At 47.7% G+C, this 18,883-nt stretch overlaps 1 long non-coding RNA gene across 1 annotated transcript; it reads right to left on the bottom strand.

Annotated features, from left to right (window-relative positions):
• Positions 1–9,722: 9,722 nt before the first annotated feature.
• Positions 9,723–10,231, bottom strand: LOC105609157 (uncharacterized). Its single transcript, XR_001044426.4, has 2 exons — positions 10,118–10,231; positions 9,723–9,900 (listed from the first exon to the last, which is right to left on the bottom strand). It is a non-coding gene; the product is annotated as an uncharacterized LOC105609157 (long non-coding RNA).
• Positions 10,232–18,883: the final 8,652 nt, after the last annotated feature.

The raw sequence follows: 18,883 nt of genomic DNA, 5'->3' as shown, positions 1-18,883 counted from the left end.
TATTATGTAGACTTAATTAACTGAAATGAAAATTTATCAAGCCACTTCTGGCTGGTGGCTACCTTTTAATGTGTTGGACCATGCAGTTCTACAGCATTTCTCTTCTGCTGGTAAAAATACAAGGACAGACTCTGCAACAACACACACGTCTATACTTCCTGTGGAAACATCTAAGGGAGCAGATCCTCCATTCTCCTGCTTTTTTTCTTTATCCCACCCAAAGGAAGTCTCAGATGAGAACACTTTCCTGCTAGACTTCTACTGTTGCTGAAACGAATGACCACTGACAGAGTGGCTTCCAACAACGCAAGTGAATTCTCTTACATTTCTAGAGGCCAGAGGTCCACAAGGAATCTCCCTGGGTTTAAATCAAAGTGTTGGCAGGACTGCGTTTTTCTGGAGGCTCTAGGCAAGAATCTGTTTTCTTGACTTCTCCAGGTTCTGGAGGTTGCCCGCAGTCCTTGGCTTGTGGCCTGTCTCTCTGTCTTCAAAGTCAGCAGTGGGCCATCTTCAGACATCTCTCTGACTCCGCTGCCATCAGCACGTCCCATCTCTGCTTCTCTCTGACTCTTCTCTCCTTCCTCCTACTTGTGAGGATCCTTGTAATTACTTTGGTCCCATCTGGACAAGCTGAGATAATCTCCCACCTCAAGAGTCTTAATTTCATCACAACCACAAACTCCTTCTTGCCATGTTAAGTGACATGTTCACAGGCTCCTAGGATGTGGGCATCTCTGGGTAGCGGGCATTATCCTGACTATTGCATCTTTCTTGTGGATTATTTTGAAGTAAGGCCAGGACCTTTGTGTCAAATTCATGAAAGCCCAGGTTCTAGAAAGTAGCCCTGGTGGATAAGGCTTCAGCCCAGACACCCACAAGTGAGTTGAGGTTTTCTCAGCGTTCTTTGGTCTACTCTGGTGGTTCTCCAACTTTTGCCAGCTTCACCATCATCCAGAGAGTTTGTTGAAATAGAGTGTTGAACTTGAACCCCAGAGACTCAGCAGATTTGGGCAGTCCAAGAATTTGCATTTCTCAGTCACATAAAATATATATTTTTCAATTTTTATTAATTTGTTTACTTTTGGCTGCCCTGGGTCTTTGTTGCAGCTGGTGCACGTAGCTGTGGCACACAGGCTTAGTTGCCTTGTGGCATGGGGGTCTTCCCAGACCAGGGATCAAACCAGCATCCCCTGCATTGGCAAGCAGATTCTTAAACACTGTCCACCAGGAAAGCCCTCAGAGAAGATATTTTTAACATACACCCACAAATTCTTTGACACTCCTCCCTGCAAATGGTAGACTGGATTTAGTGACTTGCTTCTAACTGTATTTGATGGATGTAATGGTGTGTGATTTTAAGATGAGATATTAGAAGGCACGGTTCTATTTTAGAACAGAACAGTCTTCCTTCTGTTTCTGTGTCTGCCTCTGTGTCTTTCAGTTCATACATGCTGGGGAGGCCAACCCTCATGTCTTGAGGACATTCCAGCAGCACCCTAGGGAGGAGACAAAACCTGCCGCCAACACCCAGCCCCGGGAGTCGGCCACCTTGGAGGGTTTGCTCCAGCCCCGGTCAAGCCTTCAGATGACTGTAGCTCTAGGTAACACCTTGTCTACATCCTCATGAGAGCTCCTGAGCCAAGATCTCTCACTCCTACATCCTGACCAACTGAAACTGTACAAAATAATACTTACTGGTGTTTATAGCCCCCAAATCAGGGGCAAGTTGTTACGTACCACAGATAACTGACACATCAGAGGATGCTGATGCCTCTGATCTGAAGATCACCTTCTAGGATCCACTGGTCCAGACCAGAGGTTGTGGAAGGCACAGGCTTTCTCCTGCCTGCACGGATAGGCACCCAGAGCTAAGCGAGGGTCCTGCTCTCAGGTTTATACACACTGCGTATTCACTTTCTCTGGTCTGCAGAAGCTTTCAGTCTCCGCTAGTCGCTCTTTCCTGGAAGTGCTTTTACCAGGAAGAGTAACACCAACACATCAGAGGGTAGCTGGACTCCAGAAGCTCATTTCTGCCTCCTCAGCCATAAAATATCTTCTTCACGTTGGTGAAGAACCAGACAGGTTTAGGGAGAAGAGGAAATGATTCCAAGACTAGACCATTGTTCTCTCTCACTCTCTTTTCAGTTTGGAGGTGAATAAGATCAAGAAAAGAACCATCGCCGCCGCCCCCGCCCACTGCGTCCCCTCCCCCCAAAAAAAAACCAGAGCTCTTGACAAGAGGGAATACTAGCCCTGGGAGCCTGGAGAGCAAGGGGCTTCCAACTGTTAAATAATGAGAAACTGAAAGTTCCCTGACTCTGTCAGGGGCCAAGGCCTGAGCCAGCTGTGGAGGAAACGGTGAGTTTACATTATCTGGGATGTCAGTGAGAGCCAAGTGGACACACACTTCCTGTCTGCCTCTCCCTGAAGATTAGCAAACCCTTCAGCAAAGATGCTTCTCCAGGGCTTGCATGGGCTATTTACTTTCCCAATCGGCAGATGTGGGCCAAGAAAGGAAATAACAGCTCCAAGAGCAAGGGAGGAGAAGTGGTCGTGAAGACAGACAGGCACAGGGAAAGGATGCTGAGACCAGGAATGGACTGATGCTGGTCGGCAAGGTGGGCTGTCTCTGGTCCAGGCACTGCCAGGCAAGCCAGCCAAGCAGACTCGCATCCATGGTCCCTGCTCCATTGGATGGGGTTTCTCTGGCTTTCCCATTTATTTTATAGGCACTTAAAATATGACAGACGATTCCAGTTATATGAAACTTTGGGAAAGGCAAAACTAATATAGAATGACAGGAAGTAGAAAATGGTTGCCTCGGGCCAGCCTTATGGGGAGAGATGACTACAAAGGGCCATGTGGGGCTTTGGAAGGAGACGGAAATGTTCAGCATTTTTATTGTAGTAGTGGTTACGTGGGTGTATACATTTGTCAAAATTTATTGAAATGTATGTTCGGAATGGGCACGTTTTATTGTATATAAGTTATGCCTCAATAATGCTGATCTTTAAAAACAAAAGTGCAACATATGGGGTGTCCTCTAATGGGGTTGTCAATGGCTGGTTTGTCAAAACAAGAGCTACTGACATCTGATAAGAGAGGAGGGATTCAACCATGTAGATTAGACTAGGCTCAAAGGATGGGATTGTAACAATTGTATACAAATTGTAGGAAGCAGATCTCTACTCGGTGTATTCACATCCGACCTTTGTTTAACACAGCTTTATTGAAAGCACTGTGTGACAAGGTTTTGACCCTGAGATATGCGTGAATGACTTAGCTTCTCTATTGCTCAAATTAATTTTTGTTCAAAAAGTCAATTTTCCAGAGAATGGAGGGAGTATCAATTAATTTGAGGTTTCCCCGTCTGCCCCGCACATTAGTGTCTGTGTTCTAGTAGGTTCTCTCAGTGCCAAGGCACTGAGGGGACATCCAGGTTTCGAGCTGGGCATCTCCTGCAACAGAGATGCCCACAATAGAGATGTCCTCCTCCTTCCCACTCTTGACCCTTGGTCATGACCCCCTCCCACAGGGCTGCAGAACTGGTCCTCACTACAGTCCTTGTGACCTCCGTGGCCCCCTGCGCCACCCCTGCGCCATATTGAGGGGCAACATCACCGCCCCTCTGCTGCTTCTGTGCAGTGGTGGGGATGGGGGAGACCACACAGAGGTCTCTCTGTCAGTCTGCCCCTGGCCCATCTGCCTGAACACAGGACAAAGGCGCAATGTGTGTACAGCATGGCTGCCTCCAGGAGTCGACCTTGTAGACCACAGGTCCCCTCCACTCTTGGGTCCCCAAAAGAGCCTGAAATCAGCACTTCAGCATTAGCATCGTGGTAACTCTGGATCTAGACTCCCTGGGCTCAAAAGCTCACTCTGCCAATTGCTAGCTGCACGACCTGGGCAGAGGTTGTTAGCAGATTCACTAGCTGATAAAGTTAGTGGTAATGGCTGGACTACAATTCAGGTCTTCTTAGTCCCTAGTCAGGTTCTTTCTCCCAAAAAAAACACATAGTTCTGTCTTCATGAAACCAAAGAAAACTCGTTTTGTTTTGTTTTGTTTTTACCAATAGATGATGGGATGGTTTATTTTACGTATCAATGTGGCATGGTTTATTGAGGACCTTATTTTATCAACAGCCTGCATGTGCCACCATGCAAACATTTCCTTCAGCTGTATCAGCAGAAGAGACATTGAGATCTGTCGGCTTTAAAACAACAAATGGGAGCAAACGAAAAATCAGGGAGATGAGATGGGTTTCCTCTTTGGCCCACAGACTTGGGCTCATTAAATCCTAGAAGCACCTGTGGATGCTCTGTTCGCTCATTAGCCTCAGCATCCATCTGTATCATTTCACTCTGTATCATGTTACTCTTCTGTGCCCACATTAATCTGGGACCTCTTGTTACACGATTCAGACTCTCACTGAAAATGGGGAATGTAGGATTACAGTAATTAGCCTGGTCCTTCAGGAAGGCTATTTCCTGTGTGACATATTAATGTCTTCATTTTATTACTCAATCAGGGGAAGTGGGAGCCTTGGATATGTGATCCCAAGAAGCTTTAACTCTCCACTGGATTTTATAACCAGCTCACCGGCCAGGTATTGGCAAAGAAACCTCATTAGTTCTTAATTCCAAGATTTGAGGATGCCATGTGAGCTACTCATGTCATCAGTAGTTCTTGAGCATCTAGGCAGCCCTGAGAGGCAGGAGAGGGCAGGACAGGTGGGCTGGGGAGCATGCCCACATGGTGTGGAGGGTAGCCTGTGGGTTGATTGGGAGGGAGACCTTCCAGACAGCCTGGATGGTGGTACAAGCCATCTGTACCAGACGAACAGAAGTGGAGGCTCCACCAGAACCTCCTCCAAGACTCCGAGCTGAAAGCTGCCCCCACTTGGCTGCCTGGCAGTGCTACTGAGAGCCCAAGAGAGTCACACCCTGAGGACTACATTTCAAACCCATTCCTGGCAGGATAGCTCCTGGCGGAAAACAGCTCTAAATTTAGATCTCCGAGTGACAGTTTCAGAAACAATGTCCTTACTTGACACAAAATTAGCAGAGCATCAGGAGAGAGGAGCCAGCTCTGTCCTCCTGTCTGTCTGTACCCACCTGGGATGCCTGTCCCACATGTCTGTGCACCTGGCACTCATTGCAGGCTCGGCTCTTTGGAAGAGGAAGGGGAGGCTCAAAAGGGAGACAGTCGGTCCTGTTTTAAGAAACTCTCAGTCCAATGGCAGTGGGTGCTTCTCATGCTCCCAGGGTCCAGTCTGGCTTCACGATCACAGAGGTGGCCAGGTGTGCTGAAAGGCTGCAGCACAGGGCAGACGGGAAGGAAACACCGAGGGCAGGGAGAGTGGGCCAGATCAGACGTGCGCAGGGGCAAAGAGTGAGCAGGACACAGACTTGATGGGGGCGATGAGCATCATCCATGGGGGTCACAGAGTCAGACATGACTGAGCGACGGGAACGACAACCACGTGGGCACTGCACCTACCGTTCTATGGTCCTTCGTCTTCATGTCTCACCTGACAACGCCCCTGACAGCTGTGAGTGTCATCTCCCCTCTCCCCATGTGGACACTGAGACCAGTGAGGTTAAGCGGTTGGTTCCAGGGCACACAACCAGTTCGGGGGAGGCACTGGGCTGGGTCACAGCAGTCAGGAGAGGCGAGAGCCCGCTACAGGGAGGCTGGAAGGAGGAGCGTGGTCTGCTCCCCCCAAAACAGGCGGCCTGCTGGGTCCAAGAAGCAAGAGTGCTCCGAGTGGGTGAAGGCAGCCCTCTGGCAGTCAGCCCAGGGGAGGCGGGCACTGTGGCTGCTGACTTAGGGACAGCCAGCCACTCCCTTCCTGGACAGGAGGGCCTCCTGGCCCGATGGGCAGCATAGGTCACACCCACACCTGACAGTGTCACATCCGGCGGAGGTGCTCCATGGACAGACACAGCACCCCTGGCAACCACACAGAGGGTCAAGGGCACAATCGCTAAGGCCGCGAGGGATGAACACAGGCAGATAAATGCCCGCAGAGGGCCGTCCTCCTTGCAGAGCACTGGCCACCCTGCCGACATCACCCCAACCACTACCAGCGGATCATCTGTTGAGCCCTCAGAGCATCCCTTAGCACCCCCTTTAACAGATGAGGAGGGGTGCTCTGTGAGGACCTGTGAGGATGAGGGGAGCAGGAGGGAGGCTCAAGAGGGAGGGCATTCAGTTCAGCTCAGTTCAGTCACTCAGTCGTGTCTGTCTCTTTGTGACCTCATGAACCGCAGCACACCAGGCCTCCCTGTCCATCACCAACTACCAGAGTTTACCCAAACTCATGTCCATTGAGTCGGTGATGCCATCTAACCATCTCATCCTCTGTCATCCCCTTCTCCTCCTGCTTTCAATCTTTCCCAACATCAGGGTCTTTTCCAATGAGTCAGCTCTTTGCATCAGGTGGCCAAAGTATTGGAGTTTCAGCTTCAACATCAGTCCTTCCAATGAACACCCAGGACTGATTTCCTTTAGGATGGACTGGTTGGATCTCCTTACAGTCCAAGGGACTCTCAAGAGTCTTCAACACCACAGTTCAAAATCATCAATTCTTCTGCGCTCAGCTTTCTTTATAGTCCAACTCTCACATCCATACATGACTACTGGAAAAACCATAGCCTTGACTAGATGGACCTTTGTTGACAAAGTAATGTCTCTGCTTTGTAATATGCTGTCTAGGTTGGTCATAACTTTTCTTCCAAGGAGTAAGCATCTTTTAATTTCATGGCTGCAATCACCATCTGCAGTGATTTTGGAGCCCCAAAATAAAGTCAGCCACTGTTTCCACAGTTTCTCCATCAATTTCCCATGAAGTGACGGGACCGGATGCCATGATCTTCGTTTTCTGAATGTTGAGCTTTAAGCCAACTTTTTCACTCTCCTTTCACTTTCATCAAGAGGCTCTTTAGTTCCTCTTCACTTTCTGCCATAAGGGTGGTGTCATCTGCATATCTGAGGTTATTGATATACATAGCTGATTCATGTTGTTGTACAGCAGAAGCTAACACAACATTGTCAAGTAATTATCCTCCAATTTAAAAAATCCTGTGACAAACCATTATGGAAAAGAATATATTTTAAAAAAGAGTGTGTGTGTGTGTGTGTGTGTGTGTGTGTGTGTGTGTGTGTGTGTGTATATATACATATATATATATATATATATATACACATACAACTGAATCGCTTTGCTGTGCAGCAGAAATAACATTGTAAACCAAATATGCATGTGTCGTCTCTTCAGTCGTGTCTGACTCTTTGTGACCCCATGGACCATAACCGCCAGGCTCCTCTGTCCATGGGATTCTCCAGGCATGAATACTGGGGTGGGTTGCCATTTTCCCCTCCAGGGGAATCTTCCTGACCCAGGGATCAAAGCCGGGTCTCATGTCCTCTGCACTGGCAGGCAGGTTTTTTACCATTAGCACCACCTGGGAAGCCAAAAAAAAACACAAAACTATACTTCAATAAAAATTTAAATATAAATAACCAAAACAATACAAAACAAAAGCAGACAAGGAAACGGTCGTGCCCTTGAACCTGTCTAGCGAGAGAATTAAGCCAGCGGAGAGGTAAAGGGCCTGGACACAGGTGTCTGAAACCAACACCTAAGCTCTGATCTCTGCACCCTAAATCTCACCCAGTCTCCTGCGGGTAACACATCCCTGCAGAGAGCTTGATACCTGTGAATGAGCATCAGAAGGGAAGTTCCCTGAGGGCAAGAATTGGCGTCTGTTTTGCTCACAGATGTAGCCCATCTTTTCCAACAATGCTGAGCACGTGGTAGACGTTTAATAAATATTTGTTGAGTGAAGTAAAGAGCCAGAGAACTGCCCTGAGATGTGAAGGCTGACTTGGCCCAGAGACTTGCTCCGAGGTGTGGGTCTTACAGCTTGAAATTCAGGTTTTTTACTTAATGAGGCCAACTAGGAAAGTCCGTCATGGATGTGACTTTACATACAGGTGACTGGCCGCAGCTCACCTTCAACTTGTCCCTCCCTCGCACCAGAAGAAGCTGGGGAGGCGGGTGGCGACTGATTGGTCCCTGGAAGCTGCTAACCCGAGGCAGACGTGTCAGGTGCCCCCATCACCTCCGGTCACTTCACTCAACCTCCAATAACACAACCTCTCCTTTCACGAGACCAAGGACTCACCACGGGTCAGAGATCTCACATCTCCCTGTGAACAGTGAGAATGTCAGTGCTGCGTCCCCAGGTCATAAAAGTCCCACACTCTCCAGGGTGGGCTTGGGACACCACCCCCTCCTTGCTCAGGCACGTCCCAGGGACAGCAAGTGTCCAGCTGGCTAGAAATCACAGAGAGGCAGCGAGCGCTTCTCCCATGCTGGCGCTTCCCCAGCACCACACAGACCGTCAAGTGAGTTTGTTTTGCTCTCCAGATAAATGAGGAGCCAAAGGGTGTTTTTCTAACTGTGAATTCTTGGCATTTTTCAGACTTCTAAATAACCAGAGTGAACGCTGCCAGTCTTCTCTGGCGCTGCTCAGGACTGTTTAATGAGCAACAGAATCATGGATTGAGGGGCCTCTGTAGCCACTTCCGAAGTCACCTGATGCATGGGGTACTCCAAGTTTTCTAGGGAATGAAGTCCTTCTTTCAAGTACAGGCTTACCTTGAAGTCCAGCATGGTAATATTCTATTCTATTGTGTTATGTTATATACATATCATGAACATATTATAACATATCACATGCTACATGACATGAAAAAAACTAGAAGGGCTATGGATGAAGTCAGGTGGCAGCTGGCCCCAAGCCTCAAGCCCTCTTTTACTTTCCAACCAGCATAGTTCCAGAAACATAAGTCTCCTTCAGCCCCTCTCTGCAATGATGGCAAAGGGCCGGAGAAGGGAAGTTGTGGTTGTTGTTATTATTCTTGTTCAGTTGCTATGTCTCATCTGACTCTGCAACCCTATGGACCTCAGCACACCAGGCTCCTCTGTCCTTCACTCTCTTCTAGAATTTGCTCAAATTCATGTCCACTGAGTCAGTGATCCTATCTAACCATCTCATCCTCTGCTATCCCCTTCTTTTGCCTTCAATCTTTCCCAACATCGAGGTCTTTTCCAAAGAGTTGGCTCTTTGCATCAAGTGGCCAAAGTATTCAGCATCACTCTCTACAATGAAATCAGGATTGACTTCCTTCAGGACTGATTGGTTTGATCTCCTTGCAATTCAAGGGACACTCAAGGGTCTTCTCCAGGACCACAATTGGAAAGCATCAATTCATCGGCACTCAGCCTTCTTTATGATCCAACTCTCACCTCTGTACATGACTACTGGAAAAACCATAGCTTTGATTCAGCCAAAGTCCCACAGCAACAAGCTAGTGATTCGCTGAGGCCACTCCTGGCTCAGGATTCAGCATCTCTCCATAGACCAGCGCCAGCCCACACTTGTTTCCTCACCAGTCAGGAAGGAAGGACTTGCAGGCCCAGGACAAGTCTGCAGGGAGAAGGCCATGCCTGGTCTCGAATCCCCCGGATGACTTCCTCAGTGTGCAGCTGATGACAAAGGTGATCAAGTTCGCTTTAACATAAAACCTGAACTCAGGCCTGGTCAACCCTCCGTCGTCCTCGAGACATGAGACAGCTAGCTCTCACTGGCCTGAACCTCCTGCCTCAAAGTGTGCCCTTTAATGGCAAGAGAACAGGCAAACACCAATCAAATGTCCCTTACATGCTTTTATTTAGGGAGGCAGGTCAGAGACAGGCCTGGCAGGAATGACATGCTGGTGGGCGTGGCCTCGGACGGATAGTTTTCCCTACTGGGGGCTCACCGAGGCCCCAGCACGTGACTCCACGGCTGTGATCTAGAAGCTTCCTCCAGCTCCAGCCTGTGAAGAGCCTGGAAAAAAACAGGAGATCACGCTTCCCTCCCCAGATGTTGGAGTCCTTTCCTGAATTACCTCCCACAAGACAAGGAAAGACCTGTGACCGTGGCCCCAGCCGGTCGTCGGGGCACCGGCCGGAAGAAACCCTCTAACACCCACGCAGCAGAGATGCCTCCCAGCCCCAGACACCCTGCTTCAATAGTCCTTTATTTTCTCTCCCTTCTCAATTACCTTTCTCTGCGGCTCCAATTGCTTTAGAAAAGCTTCTGTGTACAACTGGAGCCCTGGCATTTTTTTCTTATCTCTCTTCCCCGTCTGCCCAGTCTCAAAGGAGAAGTTGGTGCCAGAGGCTGAAATGGGACGCTCCTCACCCTGAGCCTCCCCCCCCCCCTGCACGCTCCTCCTCCCCCCTGCACCCTCCTCCTCTCTCCCTCCCTTCCACATCCTCCCCCTCCCCTTCCTCCTGCATCCTCCCCTCCCTCCTGCACCCCCCTTACCTCCCAGGCCCTCCACCTCCTCCACAACCCCCTCTTCTCTCCTGCATCCTCCCCTCCCTCCTGCACCCCTCTGCCTCCCAAACCCTTCCCCCCAGCTCAGGGGACTGTCACATGGAAAGCCCTTGGCTGGAACACTCCTTGGTGCTCAGAAATCCTAAACACTGTGGCCTGCGCAGTGCCTGCCAGGGAGAACAGGGAGTCCTCTCTCTGGCCAGACTGCGAGCAGGCAAAATGGAAGAGGCCTTATTAGGTCATCCAACGCAGGAACAGGGTACGCTGCCTGGAGCCTTCTGCTACCCAGCCCCCGGAAATGGAGCTCCTGACCTGGGCATCTGCATCCCTCTGCCCCCAGCCCCCACCCCCACCCTGACTCCTCGGAGGAATGTGCCCCCCTCCTCCGAAGACCAACCAGCCTTTCTCAGGCTGCACCCATTCCCTCTAAACCTGGGTAGAAAGCCGGGCAGCGACCTCTTCCCCAGACCTGGTGGTGTCGGTTCCTTGCTGCTACCCCTTCACCCCTTTCTTTACCCACACACTTGGCACCTTTTACCGCTCCATGTCACATCCTTATTTGTTCTCGTTGCTTCTCAGCTGCTTCCTTGCACTAAAATGTGAGCTCCTTGAGGAAGGGATGGGCTCCTGGCTCAGGCATTAGCACAAGTACAATTATCATATATATTCACTGAACGTGTTTCTTAGCCACAAAGATAAGCCTCAAGCATATATGCCCCCATTTCTTTCCCTCAACCATCTCTACCAATAAAGCCACTTCCTGTTCATGTGCCAAGAAGGAGGAAGTCATCCCATGCCTGTCACTTCCCTGACTGTTCTGATTGGAGGATCATAGACCCCGCGTGACAAGAAAATGTCAGCAACCTGAAGGCATGACTTCCAGCCTGGCCTGGCCATAAGACTTGCTTGATAAGACTTGACATTAATATTTTGTCTCCTAGAGCTGTTTGCTGTCAAAGGGATAGACATCTGCTGGTAAAATACTAACACCCATAAGGGGCCGGCATTTGGACAGCTGGGCAGCCTGAATATTCAGTCCTGCAGCTCCACAAACCTCTAGCATGGGGCCTATTCTTTAAATGTGTGTTTTCTGATTATAGAAACAACACATGTTTATAAAAAAAACTTTGTTATAAAACTGTTTTTAAAAATTGAAAGAATCTGCCAGCTCACTATTCACACACTGTACATATATTTTAACAATTTTCTTCCTGTCCCTTAGTCCAACAATTTTTCTAATTTTCTCATTTAGAAAAGAAAATTTTTTCAGTCCATCTTTTCCATTTATATAACTAACAGCTAATTCCTGATTTCCCAAAGAATCACAAAAGGACTTATTCTGGTGGAATAGTGGAAAATCCCATGGACGGAGGAGCCTGGTAGGCTGCAGTCCATGGAGTCGCTGGGAGTCGGACACGACTGAGCGACTTCACTTTCACTTTTCACTTTCATGCATTGGAGAAGGAAATGGCAGCCCACTCCAGTGTTCTTGCCTGGAGAATCCCAGGGACGGGGGAGCCTGGTGGGCTGCCGTCTGTGGGGTCGCACAGAGTCGGACACGACTGAAGCAACTTAGCAGCAGCAGCAGCAGTATGACAGATGGACCAAGTTCCTCTGTGGCGTAGAATCAGCATGAAGTCAACTTTTTTTTTTTTTTTTGGACTGGACACACTTCAGTGCCAGGCTCCCATTAAAATGTGGAACTCAGGCAACTACATGTAATTTCAAGGATGACAGACGATGTCCTTCTCAAATGAGAATTCCTTTACTACCCATTTGCTAATATCTACATTTCCATTCTGAGAACCATATCCTTGAGCCCCAAACTCTATCTACAGCTGATAGAACTGAAGTCCCAGAAAAATGAAGTGGCTTTAAAGGCTTTGCCAATATATCCAGGGAAAGAAGATACTCACCAATCACCATGAGTGTGAAAGGGTCTTTCGTAAACACCAAAGGGTAGAAGGAAGGCGAGGAAATTTAAGGACACAGAAACCTAAGAGGATGGGCTGGGAATGAGAACACAGCCAAAAAGGTGAATACGGAAGAGTGGAAAGACTGGAAACACCAAAAATCAACTCTGTTTTTCCCCTTCTGCATTATTTATTATATATTACATAATATTATATATTATTTATTATAATATTATATTATTATTTATTTATATTTAAAGAGAACATACCAGAGAATCTACCTCCAGTGCAGGCGCTAGTTAATTGTGTGATCACAGCATGTAAGATAAAGGAATTAGACCAGTATCAATTGGATTTTTGGATCTTAATATACATCAAATTATCTAGTAGCTTAGATAATACAGATGCCTGGGCCCTATCATCAGAAAGTCTTATTCAAGTGGTTTACAGCACAGGCATTGGTAGTGTTGCCGGAAAAAATGTCACCTGCCACTTCTGAAAACAAAGGAAAATGCATCCATCAAGCCAGCAAGCACTGTAGCCCTTCCTGCAAACTGTGCACCCTGAGAAGATTCAGGATGGGAAAGAGCAGGCTATACTGGCTCTAGCTCAGACACTTATCAAAGGAGTGGTTTCAGTGAGCCCAGATTCTTGCATCTTTCCACACAAAGAAAAGTGCTTAATTTCTTAACCAGTGATGCCTGGTTTTCTTCTATTAACAGTCATCTTTTGATGTTCCAACTACTGGTCTTTGTTGCAAACCTCCTATATATTCTGGTTCCTCCCCTACCTCTTCTGTTGGTCCCTCAGAGCTTCCTGAGAGGCACTATCCCAGGCTTAAGTGCTCGGAAAGTCCGCCAAATAAAACATAATTCTCAACTTTCAGGTTGTGTTATTTTCTTTTTTTTCAGTCAACAATAGGTTTAGGGCTTCCCTGGCAGCTAAGCTGGTAAAGAATCCACCTGCAATGCAGGAGACCCCAGTTCAATTCTGGGGTCCAGAAGATTCCCTGGAGAAGGAATAGGTTACCCACTCCAGTATTCTTGGGCTTTCCTGGTGGCTCAGATGGTGAAGAATCTGCCTGCAATGCAGAAGACCTGGGTTCAATCCCTGGGTCAGGAAGATCTCCTGGAGAAGTAGATGGCAACCCACTTCAGTATTCTTGCCTGGAGAATCCCCTGGACAGAGGAGCCTGGCGGGCTCCAGTCTATGGGGTCCCAAAGAGTCAGACATGACTGAGTGTCTTCACTTTCATAGGTACTGTTTGTGGTTTTCTTTCAAAGCTCCACAGCAGATCCTACTATGCAGCAAAGTTATTTCTAAAGACCCTTTTCTGTTCCAAATTCATACTCTGTACATGTGGAAGCCTAGGGCCCTTGTATTTCTACTACCAGGAGAGTTTCCCTGTCTGCACACAGACCCTCTGCCCCCACATACCCACCCACACACGGAGGATCTGCACCCACATGGCACACAGGCTGCCTCAGGGCCACACAACAAGACAGCTTCCAATAATAACACATGCTGTCATCATCCTCTCTTCTTTCACCCAAGGGTTTCATGAAGAAGGTGGGGCAAGGGCACCCCTCCAGTCATGGGGCAAATTCTTAACTGGCCTTTTGAAAAGCTTTTTAGTGCATGTCCCAGTGAGTATTTATCAAAAGGTTGCCCATCAGGTAAAACACTCCATATTCATCTCTGAAGTTGTTTCTTTTCTCAGACTGTTAGAAATTCTTAAAATATTAAAAGTCATATTATTTATTATTATTTATTTTTTCTTTCAACCTCGCCATGTGGCATGCAGTATCTTAGTTCCCAGACTTAGGGATCTAACCAATGCCCCTTGTAGAGGAAGTGCAGAGTCTTAACCACTGGACCCCCAATATAAGTCCTTATATATATATCTTTTAAGATTTATTTGTTTGTTTATTTTCTTTATTTTATTTTTGGCTATCCTGGGTCTTCATTGCTGTGCAAGGGCTTTCTCTAGTTGCAGTGAGCAGGCGGTGGGGTAGGGGAGGCTACTCTTCACTGTGGTATGCCGGCTTCTCATTGCAATGGGTTCTCTTGTTGCAGAGCACAGGCTCTAGGGCTCATAGACCTCAGTAGTTGTGGCACATGGGGTCAGTGATTGTAACCCACCAGCTTCGTTGCTCCGCAGCATGTGGAATCTCCCCGGACCAGGGATCGAACCCATATCCCCTGCACTGGCAGGCAGATTATTAACCACTTGACCACCAAGTCATTTTTAAATGCAAAAAAGAAAAAGAGTGTGGAGGTGAAAGACAATGCAATCCTAACTTACTGTGTTGCCAAGCATCACACAGCCACTTGGATGTGCTAACATCAGGTAATGAAGATGAGAGGTCATCTTCCTCTCAGGCTGGAAACAGAGATGGCTGCTGCTGCTGCTGCTGCTAAGTCACTTCAGTCGTGTCCGACTCTGTGCAACCCCATAGACGGCAGCCCACCAGGCTCCCCCGTCCCTGGGATTCTCCAGGCAAGAATACTGGAGTGGGTTGCCATTGCCTTCTCCGGAAGCAGAGACAGCAGCAAGAGTAAAATCTACTGATTTGCCTGATAAACTCTGAGAATTTTCTGTAGCTCATATCTACCAGAGCCATGGGGACACATATATATACACACACATTAAGGAAAATGACTCGTGTTCTCAGCAAAGTCAGCCTCATAAGTATTGGGGAAAGTTTTTCTCCATCTCTACAGGCTCAGAAATACCCAAGAGCTTTCTTAAGTTTATGTAAATTTATACAGCCTCCTGTTGTCTCAGAAGGTGTCCATTTCACCATCATTATTGTCTCAGCCTGAGGACACACACTCATCTGTTGTTGTTGTTGTTCTTTCCATCCCTTAAGCACAACTCCACTCCCTTAAGCAGACTCCCACTAATGACCTAAACCCCGTCTGACTTGCATCAGACGTGTTCTTTGCAGGACAAAGAAAACCAAGTTGAACTTTTAGAAGGTCAGCACAGATATGTCTTTGCAGGTGTCCCGTGGTTGACATGAAAAATAATAGACGTGCAATTGCTAGAAAATAGCCAACTTTTATAGCTGCTGTGAGTTTTCTAGAGGAACGAATGTAAGGAGTCAACCCCAGACCACCTCAATGTCTCACCAGCTATAAATAGGAGACCTTAAACAGTGCAGATGAATATGAAAGAATCACAATCCAGGAAAAATGAATCAGGACTCGGGGCTTTCTGCACACCTGACCATATGGAAAGTGAGTTAATTTTACTCAAATTGCATTCCAGTCAAATGAGAGATTGTTGTTGCCAATGTGAAAAGCCAGAACTTCAGTCTGGCTACAACAAAGCTATTGATTTATTACCAACCTTCAAAACTAAGGGGAAAAGTAACCTGACTCTAGGACCAGAGCCATCCTCTGGTTACTGTAGGGGCAGGAGACAGCTGCTTTCACGGTCCAAATTGATGAGCATTGCAGCTGCCACAGTGCTTGGAATTTCCACCATAAAGGATCCCGCATTTTGTTCAGCTATTGTATCTCCCTGGATTCCAAAAGTCTTCTCTGTAATATCCCTAGGTGGATATTTCCAGGGGTGGGAGTTAACTACGATATAAGACATTCATTTTGGAAAAGTCTTCCATGTGTTGAGTTGAAGCTCTTCCTGTATCTTTCATTCATTCATTTTAATCTTGCCCCTCTGGAGTATCGTAGAATAAATCTATTACTCCTTTCCCATGATGGTCCTCCATATATTAGAGGACGGCTAGCAAGTCTCCTATAAGCCTTCTTGTTTCATACTCAAACCCTTGAGCTTCTTCAGTCGGTTCTTGATGATGGGATTTCCAGAGTCATCATCACTTGAACCACTTCTCTCTGGACCTGATCATTAAAACAGGAAATCCAAACCCTGGGGAGGTACAGTCCTCAAGTGCCTCATTGATGTATATGCTTTCTTTCTCTCAATGCATTCCAAGGTCTGGTTAATATTTGAGGGTAACTCTAGTATGGGTTCATAAAGGGTTCTCAATAACTAAAAGCCTCTCCTGTTTCTTCACATGAATTCCTATTAAGCCAGATCTCTCAGACCTAAACTTAGGGGTATATAACATATATATCATAGACAACATTTATCTCCATTAAACTTTGTTCCTTCATTGTTACGTTCTGCTGAGATCCTCTTGAGTCCTGATTCTTCTGTTCTGATGTCAGTGATCCCCTCTGGTTCCATGTTCCGGGTTAAGTTATAAGAGCACCTTTGGCCTCCTGATCAGTTGTTGTTCAGCTGTGAGGTCATGTCTGACTCTTTGTGACCCCCATGGGCTGCAGCACACTAGACTCCCCTGTCCTTCACTATCCTGGAGTTTACTCGAACGCATGTCCGTTTAGTCAGTGATGCCATCAAACCATCTCATCCTCTGCTACCCCCTTCTCCTTCTGCCCTCAGTCTTTCCCAGCATCAGGGTCTTTTCCAATGAGTCGGCTGTTCACATCGGGTGGCCAGAGTATTAGAGCTTCAGCTTGAGCATCAGTCCTTCCAAAATCCTGATCAGAGTTGACAGTGAAAATGAGGAACACAAACAGAGGGATTGGAGGTGACTTCAGCTGAGGAGTTATCATTCACCTTCAAGCACAGGAATCTGGAGCCGGGTGTGACTGTACCTGCCGTCACCTGATCCCTTCTCCGTATCTCACTCACACATGGTACCAGGAGGGAGTTTTACAGATTCCCAGCTGAATACAAGCACAGGAAGTCCCCACATACAAACTTCAAGTTTCAAACTTTCAAGGATGCGAATGTGCCCCTGTAATTCCGCTGTTGTCCTGTACTACTGTACTTTTCAAGGAACTGTACTTAAGATTAAAGCACATTAAAGATGTTTTATTTTTTGTTTATATTTAATGTATTATTTGTATTATAAACATATTACAGTACAGTATTATAGCCAATTGCGTGGTTGGGTTTCTAGGCTAACATTATTGGACTTCTGAATGAATTGGACTTAGGAACATGCTCTTGAAATGAAACTCATTCGCATGTTCTGTTCAGTTCAGTTGCTCAGTCGTGTCCAACTCTTTGCAACCCCATGGACTGCAGCACGCCAGCCCTCCCTGTCCATGGCCAACTCCCAGAGTTTACTCAAACTTATGTCCATTGAGTCAGTGATGCCATCCAACCATCTCACCCTCTGTCGTCCCCTTCTCCTCCCACCTTCAGTCTTTCCCAGCATCAGGGTCTTTTCCAATGAGTCAGCTGTTCATATCAGGTAGCCAAAGTATTGGAGTTTCAGCTTCAGCATCATTCCTTCCAATGAATATTCAGGACTGATTGCCTTTAGGATGGACTGGTTGGATCTCCTTGCAGTCTAAGGGACTCTCAAGAGTCTTCTGCAACACCACAGTTCAAAAGCATCAATTCTTCAGCGTTCAGCTTTCTTTACAGTCCAACTCTCATATCCATGCATGTTAGGGGACTTACTATATAAGGAGCAATGTTTTTGTTTCCCTCATCAGCTTTTCCCTGTCTCTGGCTTTGATTTTCTCAGAGCTTTCTTGCTTTTCACATTGGACAAGTAAATAAGATTTTATGCACCGCCACTTCTGGAGAAGGATTGGCCTCGCTGCCCCCAGTGCCCAGAGCTGGTGGTCCCATGCATGTCATTGCAAAGTGGCTGGAAGGGCCATCCTGCATGGCAATTTTCCCGAACCCTCAGCTCCATCTAGGCCTTCCTGATGTCACCTCTGCCAGGCTCTGCCACTGTGGGGTGCTCTTCTTGGACCCAGAATCTCTTTCATTCCCTTGTTCTCTCTTAAAAAAAAAATCATTTACTTATTTATTGGTTGTGCTGGGTCTTTGCTGCTGCGGGGCCTTTTCTCTAGTTGCGGCAAGAGGGGCTATGCTCTAGTTGCGGTGTGTGGCCTTCTCACTGCAGTGACTTCTCCTGTTGTGGAGTTTGGGCTCTAGAGTGTGTAGGCTGAGAAGTTGTGGCACACGAATGTGCTTAGTCACTCCACAGCGTGCAGGATCTTCCCCGACCAGGGATCGAGTCCATGTCTCCTGCATTGGATCCAGATTCTTACACACTAGACCACCCTTGTTCCCTTTTTAGCCTTGGGATCCTCAGAGAATTCACCATGCAGCGACACTGCTTCTTTGTGCCGCTCACCTCGGATTATATTACCTCTTGGAGAGCCTTTCTGATCAAAACCACCGCTGACCCAGGTGAACAATCAGCCTCACTCAGAGTGAGGTCAGGCTTCCCAGGTGGCTCAGTGGTAAAGAATCCGCCTGCCAATGTGGCAGCTGCGGGAGATGCAGGTTCCATCCCTGGGTCAGGAAGATTCTCCCGAGAGGAAATAGCAACCCACTCCAGCATTCTTGCCTGGAGAATTCCAGGGACAGAGGAGCCTGGCAGGCTACAGTCCATGGGGTGGCAAAGAGTAGGGCACAACTGAGCAGGAGCAGGAGAGTGAGGTCTGGCTTTGCCCGGGCTACTGGGCGGGAGGGGCGGGGTGGGGGGGAGGGGGAGAGGGGGAGAGGGGGAGGGGCGGGGGTGGGGGGAGGGGCGGGGTGGGGGGGAGGGGCGGGG

The sequence above is a fragment of the Ovis aries genome, chromosome 13 (genome assembly GCF_016772045.2).
Source record: "Ovis aries strain OAR_USU_Benz2616 breed Rambouillet chromosome 13, ARS-UI_Ramb_v3.0, whole genome shotgun sequence".
Taxonomy (NCBI): domain Eukaryota; kingdom Metazoa; phylum Chordata; class Mammalia; order Artiodactyla; family Bovidae; genus Ovis; species Ovis aries.
Note: the sequence above shows the minus strand (reverse complement) of the source record. Positions and strands in the feature narration are given on the sequence as shown.